This window comes from Setaria italica, chromosome I (genome assembly GCF_000263155.2).
Source record: "Setaria italica strain Yugu1 chromosome I, Setaria_italica_v2.0, whole genome shotgun sequence".
Classification (NCBI taxonomy): Eukaryota; Viridiplantae; Streptophyta; class Magnoliopsida; order Poales; family Poaceae; genus Setaria; species Setaria italica.
Window position 1 is genome coordinate 18,602,916 of NC_028450.1, and position 27,264 is coordinate 18,630,179.

Sequence of the window (27,264 nt, forward strand, 5' to 3'; positions counted from 1 at the left end):
AAATGTTTATACAGAGGCGTTCAAAGGACATTTCAATGTCTGGTACATTCACCCAAGGAGAGTATTAATGGCTGCAATTGCCCGCTGGCGGATCTGGTCTGCCGAGTCTAATACTCGTTGGTCATCATCGGCCGATCCAGGGACTTCCGACATGTTGTGATGTAATCGGATGGCCTCATGGGCAAGAGTTTGCCTCTCCTGCTTCAAGTCGGCAATGATGGCCGGAAGATCTTCAGCAGCGATGGCCTTCATGACCTGCTCCATCTCCTTGGCGAGTTCTGCCCTATGCCGTTTGAGACGGTCTATGGTGCCGACGATGTCTGGACGAGAATTCTCAAGTGCGCCGATTCGGTGATGTGCCTCTTGGGCTTGGTGCTTGTAGGATTCTTCCTCTTCACATGCCTTTGCCAGCTTGGCGCGATCGGCCATGTGCCACAGAGCTCTGATCATCGGGATCTGCATCGATTCAATATATGCCGCAGGTGCAAGAGCTTCTTCTGCATCTTCTGGGACTCGGCCTTTTATTTCGTTGAAGATCTGCCGAATCGGCGAAGCATCTTCTACCAATCAGCCGATGTCATCTCGAAGGAGAGATCGGATATTCTAGAGCTTGGCACGTATTTCTTCGGGAAGTGAGCCCAGAGCCACCTGACGGGAGGCGATCTCTTCATCATTGGAGATAGCAACCGCGAATGAAAAGAGGCTATTGTTGGGAGTGTCTTGTTCTTGTAAAGGCAAAAGAGGGGAAGTGCTTTAGCTGGCAGAAGTAGAGAATCGGCCGATAAGGTGTTGAAGGTTTTTACCTCCTTAAGCGGATTTCTTCTATTTGCGTTGGTGGAAGTACTGTCCTTGTCTCAGGAATCGGCATGGCTGGTTCATCAGAAGAAGAAGATTCCACGATGATTGGCGCAGTGCTCGGACCAGCCTCCTGAAGGATGACAAAGGAAATCTCTATAAGTATGAAGGAGTAATTGAATCTAAGAATGGGTATCAGTTATTTTACCTCTACAAACCACGCAATTGATGGCTATTGGAAAGGTATGATTGATGTGCCCACAGTGGTCTGCGCTAGAGGTCGGTCAGTTTCGACTAAAGATTGGGAAACTTGGGTAAAGTGAATGTTCTTTACCTCAGCTGAAAGGATTGCTGGTGTCTCGATCTCTGCCTAAGGGTTGGCCAATTCATGCACGGTTTGCTCCGGGAGGATTTGCGCAGCCTAGTAAGAAATGGAATTTGATACTGATAGTATACTTGGAGAAATGTGAGGCATATAGAGTTACCTGAACAGTTTCTACCAATAAGGATGCAGCTGCTGATCCGGCTTCTGTAGCGGCTTGGGGGTCAACCTCCTGGGTGATTGGCATAGTCGGTGCGGCTGAAGACTCGGCTGGTAGTGCCGCTGATTGATCAGCCAATTCTATGCGGCAGCGCACCTGGCGGCTTGTCTTCTTTGAAGAAGATATCTTCAGTTTCTACTTCAATCGGCCGGTGAAGATATCTTCAATCGACGGGGCATGAAAGCTGATGATTGGAAATGAAGTGTACGGGTGGCGATTCTCTATTGGCCTTCCACTACGGCTGTGCGTTGGAGGGGGCTGGCTTTCAGACTGCAAGAGAAGAAGGGAATTAGTGGTAATCCTGTACCACAAAGAGTACAGTGTCAAATCGGCCAGAAAGATTGGTACCTATGGATTGGATCAATATTGGCGGGGTCCAGATCGTTGCAATATGTTGCGAGAGATGCGCAGAAGAGGTATTGTTTCCACTCACCCCACCATAGACTGAATTGTTGGACAAAGAAGGAGGCTACCACCCAGTCAGTCAAGTCAACGGTGCTAGAATCTGGTGTCAAGCTGCACAGCCGATTGTATTCAAGTCCTTTGGAGAGCCCCTCCTGGAACTTCACATGGCCAGCAAAATAAATTTTAATCAGCATTTGTCCTAGGCCGAATTGCCGTGCTGCCACTGATGGATTGTAGAATTCATAGACTGGGGAGTCTTTTCCTGAGAGGAAGTTTGCTGGTAGGATCCCAGGCTTGATCAAAATATTCATAAGCTCGTTCTCAAAGGAATTGGTGCTTGAATCGAAGCAGTTGGGGTTTTCAAAGAGTTGTTCATTTCTCTGGTATGGGTACCAGCTTGTAGTTTATTCATTGAAGCCGATGTAGAAGCATCTGAAATACTCGGCCGTCTTTGTGGGGGTAAACTTACTTCTAGGAAAAGCTGACGCTGCCTCACCAAAGGAGGTGCAATGCCGTCTTGATGTTGGGTTATCCTCTGACTCAATATTGGGGAACATTTTTGTCTCGACTCATTCCTTGGAGACCTTGCTCATGTATAAGTTAAGCGAGAGGGTGATGAACCACCAGGGACCACTAGGGTTCCCAATCAACTCTCCGGATGACAGCTTGACAGCAATTTGGTGCATCATATGATAAGTCGATCCTAGCAGGTGTTTCCCAAAGGGATAGTAGAACCTCTCGCTACGGCTTCAGCCAGAGCCTGTGTATTGGAGGAAGGGCCAACTGCTCTGCCGCAGAAGAAGTGTTTCTCTTGCCACATCATCAGAAAAGTTGTGTACTCTCTGTCGCTGATGGGCCCGGTCTTCATATTTTTCTCAATATAGCCTTTCCACCCGCCGATTCCCTTTGTTTCCAGACAATGAGTTTGTTTGATCAGGAAATCAAAGGGCGAGTCAGGGAAGAGATGTCGAGACCGGTCAGCATCAGGACATCGGCCAAAGTAGGGGTCATGGGCCTATGTCCAAAGAGAAATGCATTGAGGGCGTCAGACTAGAAATAAGAAGCTGCAATGACCAAGGGTTCATTCTTCTCCATTTGAGACAGAGATAAGTTTATGCATTGGCTGATTTTTAGTTCGTCCCAGAGAACCCTCTTAGAATTGGACATCCTTTGAAACCATTCTCTCCAGCCAAGGGTTTCGTTCGGCAAAGATCTAAATGCACCTGTCCAGTGGCTTAGATCCATGGGCAATTGCTTGAAGGGGATCCTGTGGATTTCCAAGTTGATCAATTCAATGGGATCTGGATTCCCCATGGGGCCAAGATTGATGAGGCCGGGTGCGTCAGAGATAAGATGGTGATCCTATGCCTAAGCTCCTAAGAAGGATATAAAGGGCAAGCTAAGAACAGATCTAAAAAAAGAGATGCGTGAAATGGTAAAAAGGTGAAAAGGGAAAAAATTTCGGGGTATTTTACCTCTGGGATGAAGGCCATGGTCGCCGATGGGATCGCCATAGGGATGAACAAGAGTGAGATGATCAAAAGATGAAAGGAGAATTGCCGAAGGGATGCAGTTGGAAGCTGAAAGGGCGTCGGGATGCAACGGCAGGTGATTCACTGGAGAAGGAAGGCTTTTGAGTTTGTGGAGAAGAAGTGGCGGAGGATGCGAGTATTTGAGGACAGTTCGAGAGAAGGGTAAAGGTGGGATTTTTACCATGCCGTCTACATGAATTTCGGGGATGGCAGTTGCCTGCAAGCGCTTCATTCAAAAAAATCGCAATCATCAGAGGAGGGACTACGGAGTGAAAAGGAGCTTTCATCGCGCTTACTGTTGTGTTTTCTTCAGGGTAGGAGTTAAAGTTGAAAAGTTTCAGAGCAATAGTTGTGTTTCATTCCAAAACTGGGGGGCATGTGCTGATGCCGGATTTTGACACGTGTTTGGAATCAGCGTGAAAGAAGAAGAGAGGCGGCCAGTGCGGCGGCTAGAAGCTACAGTTCAGAATCGGCCGATTGAGCTACAGTATTTCGGCTGACTGGCAAAGGGAGTTGATAGAGGCTGGCCGATTGGGAGTCGGGATGGTTTGGCCGGTATGGGCTTGAGGTGGGCCAAGATGAAGATTAGCTGAAGAAGGAGATTGGCCTGTGGGAAAATAATAACCAACTCGGATACGAGTTGTGTATGTAAATATTTATTATCGTTTAAAATTAGAGATAGATTCTAGTCGGTTAGGAAATTAGTTGTGGCAGGGTATAAATAGCTGCCTCGTGAGGCTTCTAAACAACAACATCAATCAAATACAACAAATCTACTTATTCCTCGCACTTTACGTTCAAGTCAACGACTTCGCCAAAAATCTTTTCTTTTCACGAGTTTGTACGGGTTGGCAGGGCTGCATCGACACGATCTCCGGCCGATTTGTAAGTTCCGCTTATCGAGTAGTATCTAAGCTTTAACTACGGGCGCATCGCTATTGTTTCGTTTAGATTTATTCACCAATTATCGATATTAACTAGAATTATAGGTTTTATCTATTGCTCTAGTTTTATCACTAGTTATCCAGCTTGAGGTTCGAACTGTCGGCTTCATTACTGTTATCCTTATTTATTGTCATATAGCTGATTAGATCTATTTCATGTGTTGCATTTGTAGCGTTGTTCAAGTTGCTCTAGTAGTTTCTTTACAATTGCTACGTGATCATTGGCTATTCTATAGCCGGTCATCTCTACGGTAAATCGGCCAATTCGCTGATACGCTTTTCAAGATACATCGAAACTTTAGCTGATCGAAGCTCCTGGAAATTAATACTTTTCTTTCCTTATCAATCAACAGGTCAGATTGATTGGCACGCCACGTGAACCGCACCAGGGCAATAACCCGAGTAGGAGTTAAGCAGATTCTCCCGGGCCGATTTTCAGCGCCAACACACTTTTGCTAGTTTGGAGTGGAAGAGGTTAAAAAACTAGAATCAAAATCAGTAGCATTTAACACTCACTTCAAAAACTTTAAGTGCTAAAAATAGTGAATTTCCCTAACTTTGCAGCCCATTTTCTCAAATTTTCTAATGTGAGCTCAAGTCAATCCTTTCTAAAAGTTTTAGTGCTACAAGTCCTTGACAACTTTGATTGCTGGAGTTTGGCCAAAATCTGCACAAAAACCCTTCAAAAGTTTGGCCAAAATTTTGCTAAGTCTGAGAGCAGTTCAAAGTTTGTATCTTGGCAAGCAAGTTACTCACAAAACTTACACTAAACTTAAGAAAAAACCCTTTATAACAGTTTTAGTACCCAGTCTATAAAACAACTTTGTCAATAACACCTTGGCCGAATTCAATTGGAAAAACTGTTCAAAATTCGGGTCAAAAACAGCTAAAACCCTAAAAATCAGAAAACTTGGAAATCTGCCTAAGACTGGATTACCAGCGTTCTAACCAACTTTGGAACCTCATAACTTCAAATCTGTTCCGTTTTGGAAGTGACACCTTTTGTAAGCTTTAAACTTTGACTTAAGGACCACAGATCTTAGAAAGGCAAAAGTTAAAGTTTAGTTCAAAAATCTCGCTTAAGCTCAGCCTAAACCTCAGCCCTTTGGCGTGCCGAGCGAATGCCCGGCGCCAGAGCGCGCCCAGCATGTTCGTTTGTGCACCGCCCGCCTCGTGGCTCTTGTTCATCGGCGAGCTCGCCGACAGCCCACTGGCGGCCACGATAGGACAACTCACTCACCCGGTCGCCCAGTAAGCGCCCGATCCTACCCTTCCCTCTGGCCGCGCATCCCCTTCACCCTGTCCCGAGCAAGCCCCGCCGCTCCCAGCACGCCACGCCGCCGCGAAGCACCGGCCAAGCTGCCTCGGCCAACACCGACTGCGACCACGACAGCACGAGGCTCCTCGCTCGCCAATCAACCTGCCACCAAATCCCCTAAGTGGCATTCGCTCGCCTCTTCCCTCCAGCCGTGCCAGCACCGCCCATTGGCTCCACCCTTACCATCCGCACCTCCCCTGCCCTATAAAAGGGGCCAATGCGCCGCCTGTGCAACTCCCCACGCTCACAAAGCTCCGCCGCCCCCTCTGCTCTAAGCGCCGCTACACCACCCCTCTGTGGAGCCCCATGCCCTACGCCACCCCGTGCCTCGCCAACACCTCCGCAAGCTCTGCCACAACCACTCGCAGCTCACAACCCCCTTCGTTGGCCGCCCGAAGCATCGCTGGCACCGGAACATAGGAGAATCCTCCGCCGCCGCCCATCTTTCGTCCCTGCACCATTCCACCGTCCACACGCCATCTCCGTGCCCCCAACCACCATCAAGCCTCCTCTAGTGTGCTAGCGCACCTCCCCCGTTACTTCTTCTCCGCGATTAGGCTGGCCATCACCGGAATCGCAGTCACCCCACCGCCGGCCGCCATAGGGTTATGGTTGTGAAACAAACGCGTGCAATCTTCCTAAATATGCACTAGAACATGTTTGGGAGTGTTTTTGGGCATTCGGTTCCGGCACGAAAAATGATGCAAAACGGGTGCATTTCGGCACCCGAATGCACTATTGCCGGGTAGCGAAACTCGGGTGGATAAATGCACCCGTTTTGATGAGGACACCACGAGTACATCTACACCAGCAGCACCTCAGGCGCCTCCAGTTGCTCCTCCAGTTGGGCCAATCACTGGAGCCCGTGCGAGAGAATTAAACTTCATCATGCTGTTAAGGAACGAAGGCCCATCGGAATAAGAAGATGGCCCAACAGGGCAGCCCAGGTGGGGCGCCTAGGGTTGGGCGCCGTGACCCCTTCGGACTCCAGGGGCTGCGCCCCCTTTATTTAGTCCGAGTCCTTTTTGTTTACGACTTGAGTTTTGTTTTACATCTAGCTTTAGCTACTCTTGAACACGCGCAAATACGCGCTGTCCTTGTGATTCAGAACTCCACCTTCGAGTGATATTTAGATTGCTCGCCTCTCTTTCTTGTTCGTTCTTCGATTGCGGACAGGAATCGATCTTCGTGATCAGGCTGATCTCGCACCGGCGAGGTTGGTAACCATCGGGAGTTGGTTCAGCGATTGCATTGGCGCTTCGGGTTCGCTCGTCGTAGTCGGATCGTGAGGGTCTACTTCCACCAAATCGAATTTATCTCCACTCACCGAAAGATCGGGCACTCCGACTCTATCAAGTGGTATCAGCTTTCCAGGTTGATCGGTGAGTTTTACCGAGTGTTTTTCCCTTCCTACAGTCCACCAAAACCAAAAGAAATTTTTTCAGGTTAGATCCTTGTCCCAGCAACCGTTTAGCCTCGCACATTCTTTCAATAAGTGTCTTTGTTGAATTTGTGTGCCTACTCGTTCAATTGTTGCTGGTTACTTGTGTTTAATCTTTTGTTTCTCGTTTTTCATCTAACCCTAGTTTTCGCCGCCGCCGCCGTTCCGCTGCTCGCCAACCCTACCAGCCGCGCCCACCGCACCTCCCCCCGCGACAACCGCGCCGCGCCATCCCACTACTCCGATCGCCCCTCCCCTGTCAAAAAAAGAAAAAAAGATCGAAAGCAATCAAAACAAAGGAAAGTGCAAAAAAAAAAAAAGGGAAAGAAGCAAAAAAAAAAAAACAAGACGAAGAAGAATCCAACAGGGAGAAGGAAGGTGATTCGGATTTGTTTCGGTGGAACCTCCCTTTGCGCGCGCCGTGACTCCTCCTGGGTCACGCCTCTCTGGTGTTAATTCCCCCCTCCCCCACGCATTCCGTGCCAGCCTTTCACATCCGTATCTCTCTTTCTTGGTCCTTTATTATTCTGAGGTTCGCCTTACTCTAGAGAGAGAGAGAGAGAGAGAGTATCTTTTTTTTACCGGAATACCCCTGTCATTTCGGAAAAAGTGTGTGCCGCAATTTGATATTTGAGATCCTCTGTGTTCATATTATCAGTTTTGGGGCACCCTCTGTAGTAAAAAAAAAAAAAAAAAAACAGAAAAAAAAAAAGAGGTGCGCCCTCTCCACCTTTGCCTCTGTTCTTTCGATTTCCCTTGTTACCAGCAACACTTGTTACATGTTTGGCACTATAATTCAACCTTGCATTATTGTTTGATTGTGCTAATCCTTCATTTGAGTGCAGCCTTCCCAGAAATCCACATAGTTCTACGACGAGCAGCTTTTGTTTCTCCAGGCAATCGCTCCTCCAATCTTTCACAGGTTCCACCGGTTGGTTGCAGTTCGCCCCTGTGTGCGTGGTAAGAACGAATAAGAATTTGATAACAGCACTAGTGTGAGCGCCTTGTGAGCCGTTACACCCCTGTTTTGTCGTTGCTTTTGTTCTTGTATTTGCGCTAACCATGGCAGATGATGTCGACGCGGGGGCTAACCAGCTGCAGGGCATACGGGTGCAAGTTGAAGGGCTTGTCACCGACATTCAGACGATTCATGAACGGCTGGACTCGACGATCTCCTCGACGACCGAGCGGTGTGACCAGCTCGACCTTGCACAGACGGCCGCTAAGGCCACACTCGACTCAGTTGTGGCTAGACTCGATGCATTGCACACAACAGTCGCCGAGTTGCAGCAGGGTTATGGTGGTGACTCGGACCAGGACGATGGCGACCGCCGAGGCCGTGCCCGCCGCGTGCCACGCCGTCCCGGTGGTAATGATTCCTTTTCCAAGATTAAATTTAAAATTCCACCTTTTAATGGCAAATATGATCCTGCTGCATATCTTGATTGGGAATTAGAAGTTGAACAGAAATTTTCATGCCATGATATTCTTGCTAATTCTCAAGTTAAAGCTGCTATTAGTGAATTTACTGATTTTGCTTTAATTTGGTGGCGTGAATATAAACACAAACATCCCAATACCATTCCAACCACTTGGGAGCAATTAAAAACTGCTATGCGCCATAGATTTGTGCCTTCTTATTATGCTCGCGATTTGCTTAATAAAATGCAACGTTTTCAGCAAGGTTCCAAATCTGTTGAGGAATATTTCCAGGAATTACAAATAGGCATGATTCGTTGTGGGTTATTGGAGGAAAATGACGCTGCTATGGCACGTTTTCGTGGTGGTTTGAACCGCGAAATTCAGGATATACTTGATTATAAGGACTACACAGATATGACAACATTATTTGAATATGCTTGCAAAGCTGAACGTGAAGTGCAGGGACGCCGCTCGAAGACATATTCTAACTCTTTTGCAGGAAGAAGCTCGACTTCCAACTCCGCCCCCGCTCTCCCTGCGCCACCCACGCCCACCACTACACCGCGCGAGCGAACGGCCAAACCTGCAAGCGCTCCCCCTTCCACAGGCGCCGCCCCTCCCACAGGTCGTACACGGGATATTCAGTGTCATCGTTGCAAAGGATTTGGCCACGTGATTCGGGACTGTCCGAACAAGCGCACTTTGCTTCTTCGTGACGATGGTGAGTATTCTTCCGCTAGTGATTCTGAAGATACTCGACATGCGATGCTTGCCACTGACCATGCAGCTATGGAGGTACATGTCAACCCGGGCGACGCCGATAGGTATGAAAGTCTTGTTGTGCAGCGTGTTCTTAGTACACAGGTCGCCCCGTCCGAGAAGAATCAGCGACACACTCTTTTCCATACCAAGGGTGTTGTGCAGGAGCGGTCGATTCGCATCATCATCGACAGCGGCAGCTGCAATAATTTGGCGAGTACCACGCTGGTTGAAAAGTTGTCTTTACCCACTCGTAAGCATCCACATCCATATCACATTCAATGGCTTAATGATGGTGGGAAAATTAGAATTACTCGATCAGTCCGTGTTCCTTTTTCCATGGGTGCTTATTCTGATTTTGTCGATTGTGATGTTATTCCCATGGAAGCATGCTCTCTGTTACTTGGGCGACCTTGGCAATATGATACTGATAGCTTGCATCATGGTCGTTCAAATCACTATTCTTTCATGTTTAAGGGTCAGAAAATAATTATACATCCAATGACACCTGAACAAATTCTTAAAGATGATCTTGCTAGAGCTGCTAAAACTGCTAAACAACTTGAACCATCGACATCTATTAATTCTGAAATCAAGTTGAATGCTCCTGTTTTGCTTGCCACACGTGCTGATTTTGATGAGTTACGCGATGCTCCTTTGCCATGCTATGCCCTTATATGCTCTAGTGTGCTCGTTTCACTTGATGATGCACCATCTTTGGATATTCCCCCTGCGGTTGCTAACATTTTGCAGGAGTACGCTGATGTCTTTCCAAAAGATTTGCCACCGGGACTTCCACCACTTCGTGGCATTGAGCACCAGATCGACCTCATTCCCGGCGCACAGCTTCCGAACCGCGCACCGTACCGTACAAATCCGGATGAGACGAAGGAAATCCAACGCCAGGTACAGGCGTTGCTTGACAAGGGTTATATTCGTGAGTCTCTTAGCCCTTGCTCCGTTCCCGTGTTACTTGTTCCAAAGAAAGATGGCTCATGGCGTATGTGTGTAGACTGTCGTGCTATTAATAACATTACCATTCGCTACCGATACCCTATACCACGCCTTGATGATATGCTAGATGAGCTTAGTGGTGCCATTATTTTCACTAAGATTGATTTGCGTAGTGGCTACCATCAGATTCGCATGAAGTTAGGTGATGAATGGAAAACGGCTTTTAAAACGAAATTTGGGTTATATGAATGGTTGGTTATGCCGTTTGGTTTGACTAATGCGCCCAGCACATTTATGCGTTTGATGAATGAAGTTCTGAGGCCCTTCATAGGATTGTTTGTAGTTGTCTATTTTGATGATATCCTCCTTTACAGCAAGTCTATGGAGGAGCATTTAGAACATTTGCGTGCTGTTTTTGATGCGTTGCGTGCAGCCCATTTATTTGCTAACCTTGAAAAATGCATGTTTTGCACACAACGTGTCTCGTTTCTTGGCTATGTTGTTACTCCACAGGGCATTGAGGTGGATAGCAGCAAGATTGATGCCATTCGGGAGTGGCCTACACCGACGACGGTCACACAAATTCGGAGCTTTCTTGGCCTTGCAGGTTTCTACCGCCGGTTTGTTCGTGATTTTAGCTCCATTGCAGCGCCTCTACATGAGCTTACAAAGAAGGATGTTCCCTTTGCTTGGAGTGCTTCGCAAGAGGTTGCGTTCAGCACCTTGAAAGATAAGTTAACCAATGCTCCTCTCTTGCAGTTGCCTGATTTTACTAAAGTGTTTGAGCTTGAATGCGATGCTAGCGGTATTGGGCTTGGTGCTGTTTTGTTACAAGAAGGCAAACCTGTTGCTTACTTTAGCGAGAAATTAAGTGGTGCTAGCTTGAATTATTCTACTTATGATAAGGAGCTTTATGCTTTAGTGCGCACTTTGCATACTTGGCAGCACTACCTTTGGCATCGCGAGTTTATAATTCATTCTGATCATGAGGCTTTAAAACATATTCGTACCCAAACAAACCTGAACCGTCGTCATGCTAAATGGGTAGAATTCATTGAGTCTTTCCCTTACATTATTAAACACAAGAGCGGGAAGGAAAATGTCATTGCTGATGCTTTGTCTCGTCGCTATACCATGCTGTCACAGTTAGATTTTAAAATCTTTGGCTTGCAAACTGTGAAGGATCAATATGTGGATGATGCTGATTTTAAAGATGCTTTCGCCCACTGTATTCATGGCAAACCATGGGGCAAATTTCACATACAGGACGGGTTCCTGTTTCGCGCTAACAAGCTGTGTGTTCCAGCTAGCTCGGTTCGTCGTTTGTTGTTACAGGAAGCGCATGGAGGCGGTCTCATGGGGCACTTTGGCGTCTACAAGACGCATGAAGTGCTGGCTGCCCACTTCTTTTGGCCCCGGATGCGTGCTGATGTTGAGCGCCTTGTTGCCCGCTGCACTACTTGCCAGAAAGCTAAGTCACGATTAAACAACCATGGTTTGTACATGCCTTTGCCTGTTCCTACTTCCCCTTGGCTTGATATTTCTATGGACTTTGTTTTGGGATTGCCTAGAACTAAGAAGGGGAGGGACAGTATTTTTGTGGTTGTTGATCGTTTCTCCAAAATGGCTCATTTTATACCTTGTCATAAGACTGATGATGCTAGCAATGTTGCTGAATTGTTCTTTCGCGAGATTATTCGTTTGCATGGTATTCCAAATACAATAGTCTCTGATCGTGATGCTAAGTTTCTCAGTCATTTTTGGAGATCACTATGGAATAAAATGGGAACTAAATTGCTGTTTAGCACCACTTGTCACCCTCAGACTGATGGACAAACTGAGGTGGTTAATCGAACTTTGTCCACTATGCTTAGGGCTGTTTTAGATAAACACTTGAAACGTTGGGAAGATTGCTTGCCTCATGTTGAGTTTGCTTATAATCATGCAACGCATTCTTCTACAAAGATGTGTCCTTTTCAAGTTGTTTATGGTTATATTCCTCGGGCGCCTATTGATTTGTTTGCACTTGATGCCGAGGACACCCCACACATAGATGCCGCTGCACATATTGATCAAATGATTAGCTTGCATGAGCAAACTAAACAAAACATTGCTGCTGCTAATGCTAAATATCAGGTTGCGGGTAGTAAAGGGAGAAAACATGTTACTTTTGCACCGGGTGATCTGGTTTGGTTGCATTTGAGGAAGGATCGTTTTCCTACCTTACGTCGTTCTAAATTGATGCCACGTGCTGCTGGTCCTTTTAAAGTGCTAACCAAGATTAATGATAATGCTTATATCCTTGACCTGCCTGCGGAGTTTGGTGTTTCCACGAGTTTTAATGTTGCAGATTTGAAACCGTATGTGGGCGAAGATGAGGAGTTGCCGTCGAGGACGACTTCAGTTCACGAAGGGGAGGATGATGAGGACACCACGAGTACATCTACACCAGCAGCACCTCAGGCGCCTCCAGTTGCTCATCCAGTTGGGCCAATCACTCGAGCCCGTGCGAGAGAATTAAACTTCATCATGCTGTTAAGGAACGAAGGCCCATCGGAATAAGAAGATGGCCCAACAGGGCAGCCCAGGTGGGGCGCCTAGGGTTGGGCGCCGTGACCCCTTCGGACTCCAGGGGCTGCGCCCCCTTTATTTAGTCCGAGTCCTTTTTGTTTACGACTTGAGTTTTGTTTTACATCTAGCTTTAGCTACTCTTGAACACGCGCAAATACGCGCTGTCCTTGTGATTCAGAACTCCACCTTCGAGTGATATTTAGATTGCTCGCCTCTCTTTCTTGTTCGTTCTTCGATTGCGGACAGGAATCGATCTTCGTGATCAGGCTGATCTCGCACCGGCGAGGTTGGTAACCATCGGGAGTTGGTTCAGCGATTGCATTGGCGCTTCGGGTTCGCTCGTCGTAGTCGGATCGTGAGGGTCTACTTCCACCAAATCGAATTTATCTTCACTCACCGAAAGATCGGGCACTCCGACTCTATCAGGAACGGCACCCATGCGTTCAAGGCTGCATGGACAGAATAGTGCATTCGGGTGCCGAAATGCACCCGTTTTGCATCGTTTTTCGTGCCGGAACCGAATGCCCAGCTTTGGTCTTTTAAATCATGGTAAATCATAGAAAAATATAAAAATGACCAATCCACTTCTAAAGTGTTTGTTTCAATGAGTAGAAGCTTGGAAAAATAGTTAAGAACCTGGTGTAGAACTTTATACCACTGTTTTAACTTTATCTTTGAAATCTAGGGTTAAATCTTTCTTTTTGCATAAGTTTTAATCGAGAGCAGAGAAAAATGTGAAACCACTAGGAGTACCATGGTTTTGAAGAGTAGTTTTCAGGAAAAATATGAAACACTAAATGTAACTTGAGGAGACATGCCTTTCTGTTTGAAGAAAGATAAATAGAAGATACATGTGGAAAATAGTTGTCCTTCACTAAAAATCATGAAAAATTCATCAAAACCTCTGTTGCACCTATGTAACTCACTGTTAACTTTTGGAAGAAATTTTGGAAGACAAACCGGTTTAAGTGAATAAAGAAAACATTACTGTTTGAATATGGAGACAAATTTTTGAAGACGAACCGGTTTAAGTGAATAAAGAAAACGTTAAGTACTACTAAGCTTAAATGGTAATTTTTGGAAGAGGTACAGAAAAACATTCAAAAACAAATGACTTTCCAAATGAACCCTGAACAATCCTAAAGGTGACCCCCACCTTCCTTGTGAGGATCTAAGTTGTAAGAACCTTAATTGAGTACACAATCACCATCAAAGTCAACCCCGAGTTCTATACCACAACAGACCTTACTTCATGAAGTTAATGAAAGCTTAGAAACTTCTTTAGGTGAATGTGGTCGAAATGCAACTTACACTTCAACAATAATTCATGTCTTGCATCCTTTTGGTGGAAGCATGAAAATTTCAACTATCAGCATATGCATGTCGTGTAGAAGCTAATATCGCCGACGGAACCTACAAGCTCCACCCTACGTCGGAAGAGGAATCCGCCGCCAAGCTACATCACGCGGAAGCTGAGCCCGAGCCAGAACGCAAGCCCCGGTGCATGCTTCCCTGTTTTAAATTTTGCAATATGTTGGTGCTCATATTTGTGCATTTATGTTTATAGGAGTTGATTGAAACCTTAGATGCATGAACTTAGTACCCTTTTGATCTTAACACTAGTTGCAAGAGTCGAGTAGTTGTTGTGCTAATTAGAACTCGGTAAAAGTCGAGTGATTGCCTGTCACTCGCGAGTTGTAGGAGTTGTTTGTTTAGTTATTCTACAACTATAAGGATGACGGACGGGACCGGGAATGGTTCCAATGTGGTGGTTGCCCCATCTGTCTAGTAATGAACTTGCTAAGGTCAAAATGTGTCAGTGTTCATGATCAAGTGTTTGAAAGTACTAATCTCATACCTAGTATGGGATGGGGAAGCCTAGTACCTGATTGAACTAGGACGTGGCTTATACTCCTACTATCCCTAGAATGTGGTTCGCATGGTGCATCATATGGGTGCAAGTGCGGTCACAGTACAGCAAGAGGCCGGGACTATGGAGCATTGCATGCTAAGGGAAATTTGGCCCTGACACGTGCCTGGGGATCAATGGGGACGGCTGACAAGTGAAGCGAACCTTCGTGGTGTGCGGATGTTGTGGGATTAGGTTCGCCATGCATGGTTAATAAATTCGAATCGATTCGTCTGCCTCTCACAGTTTGGGACTGCTTGATCGCTATTCCGCACTGAGTAAATATGGAACATGATGATGATGTTAATCTTGATGCTTGTCCTTTAATTATTTGAAAACTATGTTTGCTTAGTATAAATTGCTAATTTAGATTTGGTTAATGAACTTAGAATCTGAGCTAAAATGTTGAAAGTAAGGACCAACTTTAGTCGCTTTTGGTAAAACAAACCCACCGCCAAAAAGCCTTGCATGTTTAGGAGTCGGTGAAGTAGTTATCACCTGTCGGGTCAGTCTTGCTGAGTATTAGTTGCTCAGCCTTGCTTTTGGCATAACTTTTTAGGTAATATCGATAGTTGGACTGCTAGCACCACTTGGTCTACCCAGCTCCCTCTGAGTTGGACAGTCGAGTTGGATCCCTCCTTGGATGATGGGGATAGGGATCATTGATATCATGGTCGGCTTCACCATAGTATTGTGTATCGACATTTGTTTCCGCATGTTTTACTTCTTCGTTGTTATAAACCTTGCAAACTCTGATGTAATAAATTGTTGAACTATGTTAATGTGATGGGAATGTTGTAATCTCTGTGCCCACTCACCTTCGTCTGAGCAATGTTTCTCGATCCTGAGTAAGTGGTTTATCGGATGAAATCCGATGGACAACCAAGTTGGCTTAGTTAAAGTGCATGATGACGTGTCAGCCGACTTAAGTACATTTTAGTTAGGTTAATTTGGGCGGTTCCGCCACAGCTGGTATCAGAGCTCGAAGCATGGTTTGGAGAACAATAGACCTTAAACACTTTCTTTCTGAATAAAACTTGCAAGAAACTAGTTTGAAAAATTCGTAAGTTTGTTAAGGATGAACTTAGTACGAGAAGCCCTAGGGGACTTTTTGGGTTATTTAAGGTGGCTAGTAACTATTGGTTATTTATACTGACTTCCAGCACTTTTCGCCCACGTTTATCATACGTGTGCAGAGTTCCACATCACAAGTATGCGAAGGGTGATAGGATTCGATTCCAACGAGCCTATCATCACGGTTGTTTTCGCCCACGTTTATTACACGTGCGCAAGGTTCCATATGTTAAATCATGCGAAGAGTGGTATGGCTCGATTCCAACAAGCCTATCATCATGGTTATTCGCTCACGTCTATTAAATGTGCGCAAGATTCTACATCACGAGTATGCAAAGGGTTATATGATTCTATTCAAAAGGACCTATTTCCACGGTTGTTGCGCTGTCCATGCAGCGTTAAATGCATGAGTGTTGTTTCTATAGTGAATGGTAATGTTTGTGGACGCTTTTGTGACATGCTGGCATGAAAGGTTCAGGTTGAAATCTTCTGCAGATACACTAACTGTGTTTACGTAGCAAATGATGTTTAGAAACTCGGCTAGTTACTATAGTGAGAGCCGTATTGATTGCCTTTCCACCGGCACTAACTACGTAAGTCCAAAGCTTTTTGGCAATTATTTCAATCATGAGGCCTACTAGGATGTGCATGCATCATGAATAAAATTCGCAACCTAAAAGACACAAATTGAACTCGCTTGTGGAATCTTCTAAAAAAAAGATCTTAAGCGTGATGAGGATTCTCTAGTTATCTTGCTTCGCTGTCCAAACTTGTTAAAATATGTTTAAGTTGTTTCCTTACATCTTCTCTAGAAACTTGGTATAAGAAAGTTGTTAAAAACTTCCTAAACAAAATGCTGTTAAAATTTGACGAATTTTTCCCAAGTAAGTTGTGAGTTCTTTTCAGCCTAAGTGAACCCCTGTTGCTGAGTAGTCAGTTGTGCACCAGTTGGAGTTTTTAATTTTTTCGACCACCTTAAGGACTTTTTCTGTTAGGCATCCTTTAACAAAAGTTGTTAATAACTTAACAAATCATTTTTTGGTAAAATGTCAGCTCCACTGGGACTCTGGTTTGAGAGTTGTGCTCAGTTTACTTCAGCTCTATTCCTGAAAATTCCAGCATGTACCACCTGTTAAAACCTGACCTTATCACCTTGTTAAGATCTGTTTTAGCTCCACCTTTGAATACCAAACTTGTCACACACTACTTAAAGAACATTATGGTAAAATTTGAGAAATTTTTGATGAATACTTGCTGAGTTATGAGTTTTTCTCTAACTTACCAGAAATCTGTTTTGATTTCCGAGTATTGGTTCCGTTTCTCACTTGTCCCTTTTGTTCCAGATGGCCGACCTCGTGTATGTCACTGTTGGCGTGGACGTCACCTTGCACTCGATGTGCCTCCATTATAAGAGTTTTCCTGCCATATTGTGGGATACCTTGGATTCGTTTGGATACACGTCACCGCCCATTTATGCAGGATGTGTGTACCAGGACCACGGGATACCCCGAAGCTGCGTGCACGTGAAGGTGCCCCCACCCCTTGAGCAGCCGCAGTGGCCACCCTAAGAGGTCATGGCTAATGGGCATACACCTGAGGACACGTGGGAGTTTGCAGAGTTATAGGCACTAACACTGTTTTGCAGGCAGCATCCTCTTGAGATCGTGTTGGACCCGATTGGCTTGTTCCCCGCCAGAGACAAGAAAGATGCGGATTGGTTGGACCGCATGGATAACATGGATTTGTTGGGTATCTTTGATCCACAACACACAATCTTTACTTCGACCCACTGCATGAATGTGCTCTACTAGATGATCAAGATGTAGAGTAGAGCTATGACCACCCTGATTGGATTGGTAGTGGCCAACCAGGTTGCTCTCACCACTGTGCAGAACGGTATGGTGGATCTGTCGCTCGAGTTGGTGCAGAAAGACATCCACATTACTAATATGCAGACCCGGATTTCTGAGTTAGAGGAGGAAATAGAGGACATGGAGCATGATATGGAGTTGTTAGCCGATGAGTTTTATGATGTGAACATCGAGTTGGCGGATGCTAATGAGCATCTACAGGAGCACCACATTGAGCTTGACACTATCCACGCCTTAGAGGTGCAGCAGGATGAGCCCATGGCTCAAGAGGAGGAGCCTGAGGAGATCGAGGGCTTTTCAAGCATGGATTTAGAGGAGGCCGCACCACAGCCCTGAGTTGGCGACGCTCCCTCTCCTGCACTTAGCTTTGCCTCAGTGGGCAACCTCGATGACTTCTAGATGTGTTGTCATGTCGTGAGTAGTTTCTTTTTGTTTTACTCCTCAGCAACCTATATTTTGGCTACTGATGTAATAGGTTATCCTTGAGTTGAGTATCCTTTGTGTCGAAAAACTTGTTGCAAGCACGGACTTGCTGTTGTCATGGGTTAGTTGTAATGTCTGAAAATTTGGTAAAATTTCAGTGGCTGTTTCTCCTCAGTTTTAACCCTATCTCCACTCATTTTTGAACTAAGGTTTGAATACCACTTGTGTTCTAACTTCTCATAAAATTTCAGCTCCTTTGGATCTGCCAAACTCGCGTTAGAACCAAAACTCCACCACTCAGCTTGCTGAAAAATAGCCCGGCCAGCGACTCACTAAGTTTACTAATCGACCCCTTTTTCCTTCCTTTTCGGTCAGCAAGTGTAAAATAACAGTTGTTATGTACGACATGTCCTAACTATTGACCAAGGTTGAGAAACTTTGTGCATTTCGAAGAAGATATATGCACCTACTCAATAAAAGATATAATTGCTGTTTTCTCACTATCGGCAAGACAAATGCTTATGATTCAGCATATAATTTTTCCTTATGATTAAGCAAGCTTTTGGATTATGTGACTAATGGGAAGATGAAATCTTGCAGATGGTGCACAGCACATGCTTCGGCTTTGTCCCCAGTGGCAGTGAGCAGAGGCAGGTGCCTCCACTGCCTCCGCCTCCTCCGCCCACGCTGGAAGCAATCTTGGCTGCTCAAACTGAGCTGCTGAGGCACATAGCCTAGGGGCAGCAACAGCAGCCTTAGGGAGGAAGAGCTCCTCAGCAACCTCATGTTGCTCGCTATGATGACTTTTTGGGGACACAACCTCCTCTGTTCCATAAGATAGAGGGTCCACTCAACACCGACGCCTGGATTCGTGCCATCGAATCCAAGTCCTCCCTCCTCACCATGCACTACCCGGACCAGAACAAGGCCCGGTTTGCAGCACAGTAGCTGCGTGGTTCTGCCCTTCTTTGGTGGAACCATTATCACGCCATGCTGCCAACCGACCACGTCGTCAGTTGGAAGGAGTTTAGGATGGCGTTTAGGGGCCATCATATCCCTAAGGGTGTCCTAGAGCGCAAACTTAATGAGTTCCTAACTCTTACCTAGGGAAGCCGTGATGTCCTGCAATATGCATAGGTTTTGAATGACCTGTGTCACTACACAGGCTATCACGCTGATTCCGATGAAAAGAAGAGGGACCGATTCCACAGAGGCATGAGTCTTGAGCTCAAGGAAAGGATGAATCCCATCAAAGTGGATTCTTTCAATGAGTTGGTGAACCTGGTAATTTCCTAGGAGGATTGCATGAAGGCCCTCAAGGCTGACATGAAGCGAAAGGCTCCAATGCTAGCATCCAGCCCGCCTGCTCAAAAGTTTAGGGTAGTTCCCCCTCCAGCACCTCACAGGCCAGCGCAGTCTAGGAGATGGGTTGCTCGACCCCCATCGCAGGCAGCACCCAGTTTCCCTGGATTCCAACCGCAAGGGCCATGGCCTACCCTTCCAATGACGCTGTGCCCTGCCACTGGAAACCGCTGTTTCACTTGCGGGAATATGGGACACTTTTCCAAGGACTGCCCCCGCAATAAGAATCAACAGCCTGGCCAGAGCAATGCGATGGGCAACAATGGGAAGAAGCCTAGGGTACAGGTTCGACATGGCAAGTTGAACTTCACCCAGCTTTCATAACTCCCAGAAGGCACACCAGTAATGACTGGTACATTCTCTGTCCATAACCAACCCATCCTTATTCTATTTGATTCGGGAGCATCTCATAGTTTCATCAGGACTAAAACTTGTGCTAGGTGTGGGTTGAGTTTCTATCACACAAAAGGATCATATATGATCTCTACCCTTGGTGGGAAAGTAGCCTCATAACTGTCATGTACCTATCAAGTTAGGAAGAACCCTTTTTAAGGAAAACCTCCTTATCCTTGGTTTAGAGGGGATAGACATTATCTTGGGTATGGATTGGATGACTCGGCACCGAGTGGGACTAGACATCTCTGCCCGAGTAGTCCACATAAATTCACCCAGATATGGCAGCTCAACCATACACTTACCCAACTGAGAGTGCAAAAATTCTTGTGCCTATCTAGTAGCTGAAGCTCGATAGGAGGACATTCCGGTGGTATGCGAGTATCCCGATTTGTTTCCAGATGACTTGCTAGGTATGCCGCCAGATAGAGATATCGAGTTTGCTATTGAGTTGCAACCAGGCATGGCACCGATTTCTAAGAGGTCATACTGGATGCCACCCGCAGAGATGGCAGAACTGAAAACCCAGTTACATGAATTGTTGGAAAAAGGTTTCATTCGCCCAAGTACATCACCTTGGGGTTGTCTAGCTTTGTTTGTGAAAAAGAAGGATGAGAGTTTGTGCATGTGTGTGGACTACCGACCTCTCAATGCGGTGACAATAAAGAATAAGTATCTGTTACCCCGCATTGATGTTTTGTTTGATCAGTTAGCTGGAGCCAGAGTATTCTCCAAGATTGATCTTCGCTCCGGCTATCATCAGATCAAGATCCGACCGTGCAATGTTCCCAAGACTACGTTTTCTACACGATATGGACTCTACGAGTACGTGGTTATGTCCTTTGGACTCACTAATGCGCCAGCTTATTTCATGTATCTCATGAATTTGGTGTTCATACCCAAGCTTGACAAATTTTTCATGGTATTCATCAATGATATCCTGGTATACTCGAAGAATGAGGAGGAACATGCAGAACATCTTCGCATTGTTCTTCAACGCTTGAGGGATCACCAACTGTATGCCAAATTCTCCAAGTGTGGATTTTTGCTGGATAATGTTAAATTCTTGGGACACACTATATCAAGCGACGGCATAGCAGTAGACTGAAGCAAACTGTAAGAGGTAATGGACTGGAAGCCATCCACATCAGTTCATCAAATTCAAAGTTTTCTCGGTCTCGTAGGCTACTATCGGTGATTTATTCCTAACTTCTCGAGGATAGCTAAGCCAATGACTAAATTACTCAAGAAAGGAGTCAAGTTTGTGTGGAGCGATAAATGTGAAGAAGCTTTCCACACATTAAGGAGATTATTGACCTCCGCATCAGTTCTAGCTCAGCCGGATACAACGAAGCCGTTCGACGTTTATTGTGATGCCTCTAGCACTGGACTTGGATGTGTTCTTATGCAAGACAACCGAGTCATTGCCTATGCCTCATGAGCGTTACGGCCACATGAACTGAATTATCCTACTCATGATCTTGAGTTAGCAGCGGTTGTTCATGCTCTGAAAATGCGGAGACATTATCTTATGGGGACTCACTGTAATATCTATATGGATCACAAGAGCCTTAAGTATATCTTCACACAAGCTGATCTTAATATGCATCAAAGAAAATGGTTGGAATTGATCAAGGATTATGATTTCGAAGTGCATTATCACCCCGGCAAAGCCAATGTAGTTGTGGATGCTCTCAGCCGCAAGGCCCATTGCAACTGCTTGTCGGCAACCAACTTCATCAAAATGTTATGTCATGAGATAGGAAAACTCAACTTGGAAATTGTTTCCCATGGCACATTAAGTCATATATCCGTTGAACCTACACTGCATGATCAAATACTTATGGCCCAGTTAACCGATAAGGAAGTTAAGCTCATCACGAAAAAGCTAGCAAAAAAAGGATGAGGGCTATAAATATTTTGCCAAGATTGGCAAGGAGTTGTATGGTACCATGATAGATTGGTCGTACCGAATGCTATTGATCTCCGAAAACAGATTATGGATGAAGCACACCTTTCTAAGTTTTCAATTCACCCCGGTAGTATCAAAATGTACCATGATCTCCGGCAAAATTTTTGGTGGAGTAGGATGAAACCAGATATTGCACGTTATGTCTCGGAATGTAACACCTGTCAACGAGTTAAAGGAAGCCACTTGAAGCTAGCTGGCACTCTGCAGCCGCTACCTATTCCCTCGTGCAAGTGGCAGGATATAAGCATGGACTTCATAGTCAGATTACCTAATACCTCTCGCAAGCATGATTCCATATGGGTTATAATGGACAGACTTACCAAGACAGCGCATTTCCTTCCTGTGCACACCACTCACACCATTCAGAAATATGTGGAGCTTTATCTTGACCGGATTATTTTCCTACATGGGGTGCCAAAAATGATCATCTCAGATCGAGGTAGTTAGTTTGTACCATGCTTTTGGGAACAATTACAGTCTTCGCTTGGCACTAAGCTGATTCGTAACTCCACATATCACCCTAGACAGATGGACAAACTGAAAGGGTCAACCAGATATTGGAAGACATATCACGCGCTTGTGTCATTCACTACGACAAGCGCTGGGATAAATGTTTGCCCTTGGCGGAGTATTCATACAACAATAGCTACCAAGCTAGCTTGAAGATGACACCTTTTGAAGCCTTGTATAGTTGTAGGTGTCGAACCCTGTTAAGTTGGTCCCAGGCAGGAGAAAGGACCGTATATGGATCGGACTTGGTAGTAGAGGCAGAAGAAAAAGGTGAGAGTTATTCGAGAAAACCTTGAGGCTGCTCAGTCCTGACAAAAGAGCTATTCCGATAAGAGGAGGAGGCCTATACAATTTGAAATCGGCGATCATGAATACCTTCGAGTACCCCCAACTAAGGGCGCACAATGCTTCGGAGTAAAAGGAAAGTTGGCTCCATGCTATATTGGTCCATATAAGGTTGTGAAAATTTGTGGACCTGTAGCGTATCAGATTAAACTCTCGGAGAAGCTTGCAGTGATACATGACAACCTCAGCAATAGAAATTCTTGCACCTGAGGAATTGGAAATCCAACCTGATTTATCTTACATGCAGTATCCTGTTAAAATCCTCGACTAAAAGGAAAGACACACTCAAAGACAAATGGTGAGAATGTTCAAAATTAAGTGGAGTAATCATACGGAAGATGAAGTGACATGGGAAACAGAGGAATACCTCAACACTAACTTCCGCCGTTTTCTTTTCGATCAGGGAGGTACGTTGCACAAACCACACTAGTTCCTTTCTTCACTCGAATCTCGGGACGAGATTCCCTTAAGGTGGTAGGTTGTAACAACTCTACTTAAACTAAACTTGCTTAAGCTGAAATAGGAGGCTTAGACATTAATCTAGCATGTGAAAAGTCCTTTTTGCCCTTAAGAGCTTAAGTTTGGAGTCAATTCAAAACATGAAATTTTGTATAGAAACCTAAAGTTTTGCCAAACTAAAAGTTGTAGAATTTTATACTTCTAACAACTTTCCTTATTAGCACTTTTGCTTGTTTGAAGTGGAAGAGGTTCAAAAACTAGAATCAAAATCGGTAGCTTTTGACACTCACTTCAAAAACTGTGCTGAAAACAGTGAATTTCCCCAACTTTGCAGCCCTTTTTCTCAAATTTTCTAATGTGAGATCAAGTCAAACCTTGTGTAAAAGTTTTAGTGCTACAAATCCTTGACAACTTTGATTCCTGGAGTTTGGCCAAAATCTGCACAAAAACCCTTCAAAAGTTAGGTCAAAGTCGACCAAAATGGTCAACCCAGCCAAAACATCAAATTTTGCTAAGTCTGAGAGCAGTTCAAAGTTTGGATGATCGGCGTTCTAACAAACTTTTGAACCTCATAACTTCAAATCTGTTCTATTTTGGAAGTGACACCTTTTGTAACTTTTAAACTTTGACTTAAGGACGACAAATCTTAGAAAGGCAAAAGTTAAAGTTTAGTTCAAAAATCTAACTTAAGCTTAGCCTAAACCTCGGCCCTTTGGCCTGCCCCGCGAATGCCGACGCCAGAGCGCACCCAGCATGTTCTTCCTCGCGCCGCCGCATGGCTCTCGTTCACTGGCGAGCTCGCCGACGGCCAACTGGCGGCCACGACAGGACAACTTGCTCGCCCGATCTCCTAGTAAGCACCCGACCCTATCCTTCCCTCTGGCCGCGCATCCCCTTCGCCCCGTCCCGAGCAAGCCCCGCCGCTCCCGGCGTGCCACGCCGCCACCAAGCACTGGCCAAGCCGCCTCTGCCAACATCAGCCGCGACCGCGATAGCACGAGGCTCCCCGCTCGCCAATCAATCTGCCCGACAAACCGGATCCTCGTGCTTGCTATCTTTCTTGGCCAATGGCCGAAAGATCTTATCCTCGGAGCTCGCGCCCCTCCGCCAATGGTGCCACCGCCCAATCCCCTAAGTGGCAGTCGCTCCACTCTCCCCTCCGGCCACGCCAGCGTTGCCCGTTGGCTCCACCCTCACCCTCCGCACCTCCCCGACCCTATAAAAGGGGCCAAAGCGCCGCTTGCGCAGCTCCCCCACCCCCTCTGCTCTAAGTGCCACCGCACCACCCCTCCGTGGAGCCCCCTGCTCTGCGCCACCACGCACCACACCAACACCTCCGCAAGCTTTGCCATAACCACGCGCAGCTCACAGCCCCCTCCAAGGGCGCCTGAAGCACCACCGGTGTCGGAACACCGGAGAATCCTCCACCACCGCCCGTGTTTCGTCCCCGCGTGCTTCCACCGTCCACACGCCGTCTCTGAGCCCCCAGCCGCTGCCGAGCCTCCTCTGGTGAGCTAGCGCACCTCCCCCGTTACATCCTCTCCGCAATTAGGCCGGCCATCGCCGGAATCGCAGTCCCCCCGCCGCCGGCTGCCATAGGGTTATTGTTGTGAAGTTTAAAACTTCGTAGGGACCTAGTTGTTAGAGTTAAGGGCTTATCTGTGAGACTTTGAAAACCATAAGGGCCCCGATGTAAAGATGCCTCTGTTTATGTGTTTTGTTTTGTCAGAAAAATGAATGAACTTTGGAAATACACCAAAAATTGTAGAAAATTCAAAAAAAATGTCAAACCACTTTTGTTAGACTCAGTGAGCAAAATAGTTTCATGGAAAATTAACCTTGCCCATGTTACTATTAGAAATAATGCTCTATAGTTTTATGCCTTGGTTAGGCCTTTAAAATCATGGTAAATCACAAGAAAATGTAAACATGACCAATCCACTTCTAAAGTGTTTGTTTCAGTGAGTAGAAGCTTGGAAAAATAGTTAAGACCCTGGTGTGTACCATGGTTTTAACTTTATCTTTGAAATCTAGGGTTAAATATTTCTTTTTGCATATATTTTAATCCAGAGAAGAGAAAAATGTGAAACCACTTGAAGTACCTTGGTTTTGAAGAGTAGCTTTCAGGAAAAATATGAAACACTAAATGTAACTTTAAGAGACATGCCTTTCTATTTGAAGATAGATAAATAGAAGATAAATATGGAAAATAGTTGTCCTTCACTAAGAATCATGAAAAATTCACCAAAGCCTCTGTTGCACCTATGTAACTCACTGTGAACTTTTCAGCCACAAACTCTCTGAGTAAATCAAGATAAAAATGGTTAACTGAATGCTACCTTTGGGTAATAAAATAATTTTCATTATTTTTGTACTAATCCAGTGAATCCCAAATTTTTATAGTAACTCATTGATGACATGAGTGAGATACTGCTAAATTTGTAGTGTCATATATTACTGTTTGGATATGGAAACAAATTTTGCAAGATGAACTAGTTTAAGTGAATAAAGAAAACGGTGAGTACTAGTAAGCTTAAATGGTAATTTTTGGAAGAGGTATAGAAAAACATTCACAAAAAAATGACTTTCCAAATGAACCTTGAACAATCCTAAAGGTGACCCCCACTTTCCTTGTGAAGATCTAAGTTGTAAGAACCTTAAATGTTTACACAATCACCATCAAAGTCAACCCCAAGTTTTATACCACAACACACCTTACTTCATGGAGTTAATGAAAGCTTACAAACTTGTTTAGGTGAATGTGGTTGAAATGCAACTTACACTTCAACAATAATTCATGTCTTGCATCCTTTTGGTGGAAGCATGGAAATTTGAACTATCTGCATATGCATGTCGTGTAGAAGCTAATATCGCTGACGGAACCTACGAGCTCCAGCCTAATATCCCGTGTGTGTCAAACTATCTATCAATCTATATATCTTACCCTTGCCTTGAGTATTGTCTCTATCCATCTATGATATACTTTTGGAAAATACGATAACCTTGCCCCGTGTGTGTCAAACTCATTTGACCTGCCTGCCTTCCATTGGGAAATATGATACCCTTAGGAATACTTTAGGGTGAAATGCTACAATGGTATATTTGTGCGCTGGCGAATTTATTAGTGATTGATAAATATAACAACAAGCATCTCTAGCACTGTTGCTGGGGAAGGCACTGACTAAAAGTTTTTACTTTGTATATGTTTATATACATAGTTAGTAGATCTTTACTCAAGCAGGCTTACCCTGATATGTCTTCTCTATCTTTGATGTGAAGACAGGTAGTGTATGACTGGTTTTGACTTGCCGACTAATTTCACTAAGAATCCGTAGTCACTTATGAGAAGGGTACGATCTTGTGTCATTCCTCCTTAGATTACTCTCTTAGCAGTCAACCCAGCTTCCTTTGCACCATATACATCCAACGCAATGGCCCAGAAGACTCTTCGTGAGTACTCTGCTCCCTCAGCCTCTCAGGTGCTGAATGGCGTTGAGATGGACACGGGGAACGTAAGCTTCGAGATCATGATGGGTCTCATTACCATGGTGTAGGCTAGCCCATTCTGTGGGAAAGCCAACTAGGATGCGAGCGCCCATCTGCAATAGTTCTTGGAGCTCTGAAACACCTTCACCATCAGAGGGGTGAGTGAAGATGCTATTCATCTTCGATTGTTCCTGTTTTCTCTTCTTGGGAGAGTGAAGCAATAGTTCTATGCGATCCGATCAGAGATTAATACGTGGGATAAATGCTCTGTGGCATTTCTCATGAAGTTCTATCCGTTGGGCAAAACCAACGCCCTTCGTGGAAGGTTTCGAGTTTCCATCAAGCAGCTACTGAGTCAATTCCCAAGGTGTGGAAAAGATTTTAGGAGTACATCTTGGCCTGTCCTCACCACAAGATGGATAATTGGCTCATTCTTCAGAAATTCTACATTGGGTTGACTCCGACAGCCCAAGGCCATGTTGATGCTGCTGTTGGAGGAGTCTTCTTCTCGCTTACCATTGATGCTGCTACAACATTGATCGAGAAGATGGTCTCTAATCAAGGGTGGAGCGATGAATGACTCCAACCTTATCTATCATACATACATCTATGGGCCCACCAGAAGGTTTGGATAGTCCTAGATACGGGGCTAGACACCGAGATGTGTCAGACATGGAGGTTACGGTGCAGGACATAGTCTACATGGTAGGATAGGAATTGAGGATTAGGAACCTACTCATAGCAATTAGAGTAGGACTCATCTTGTCGAATCCGACT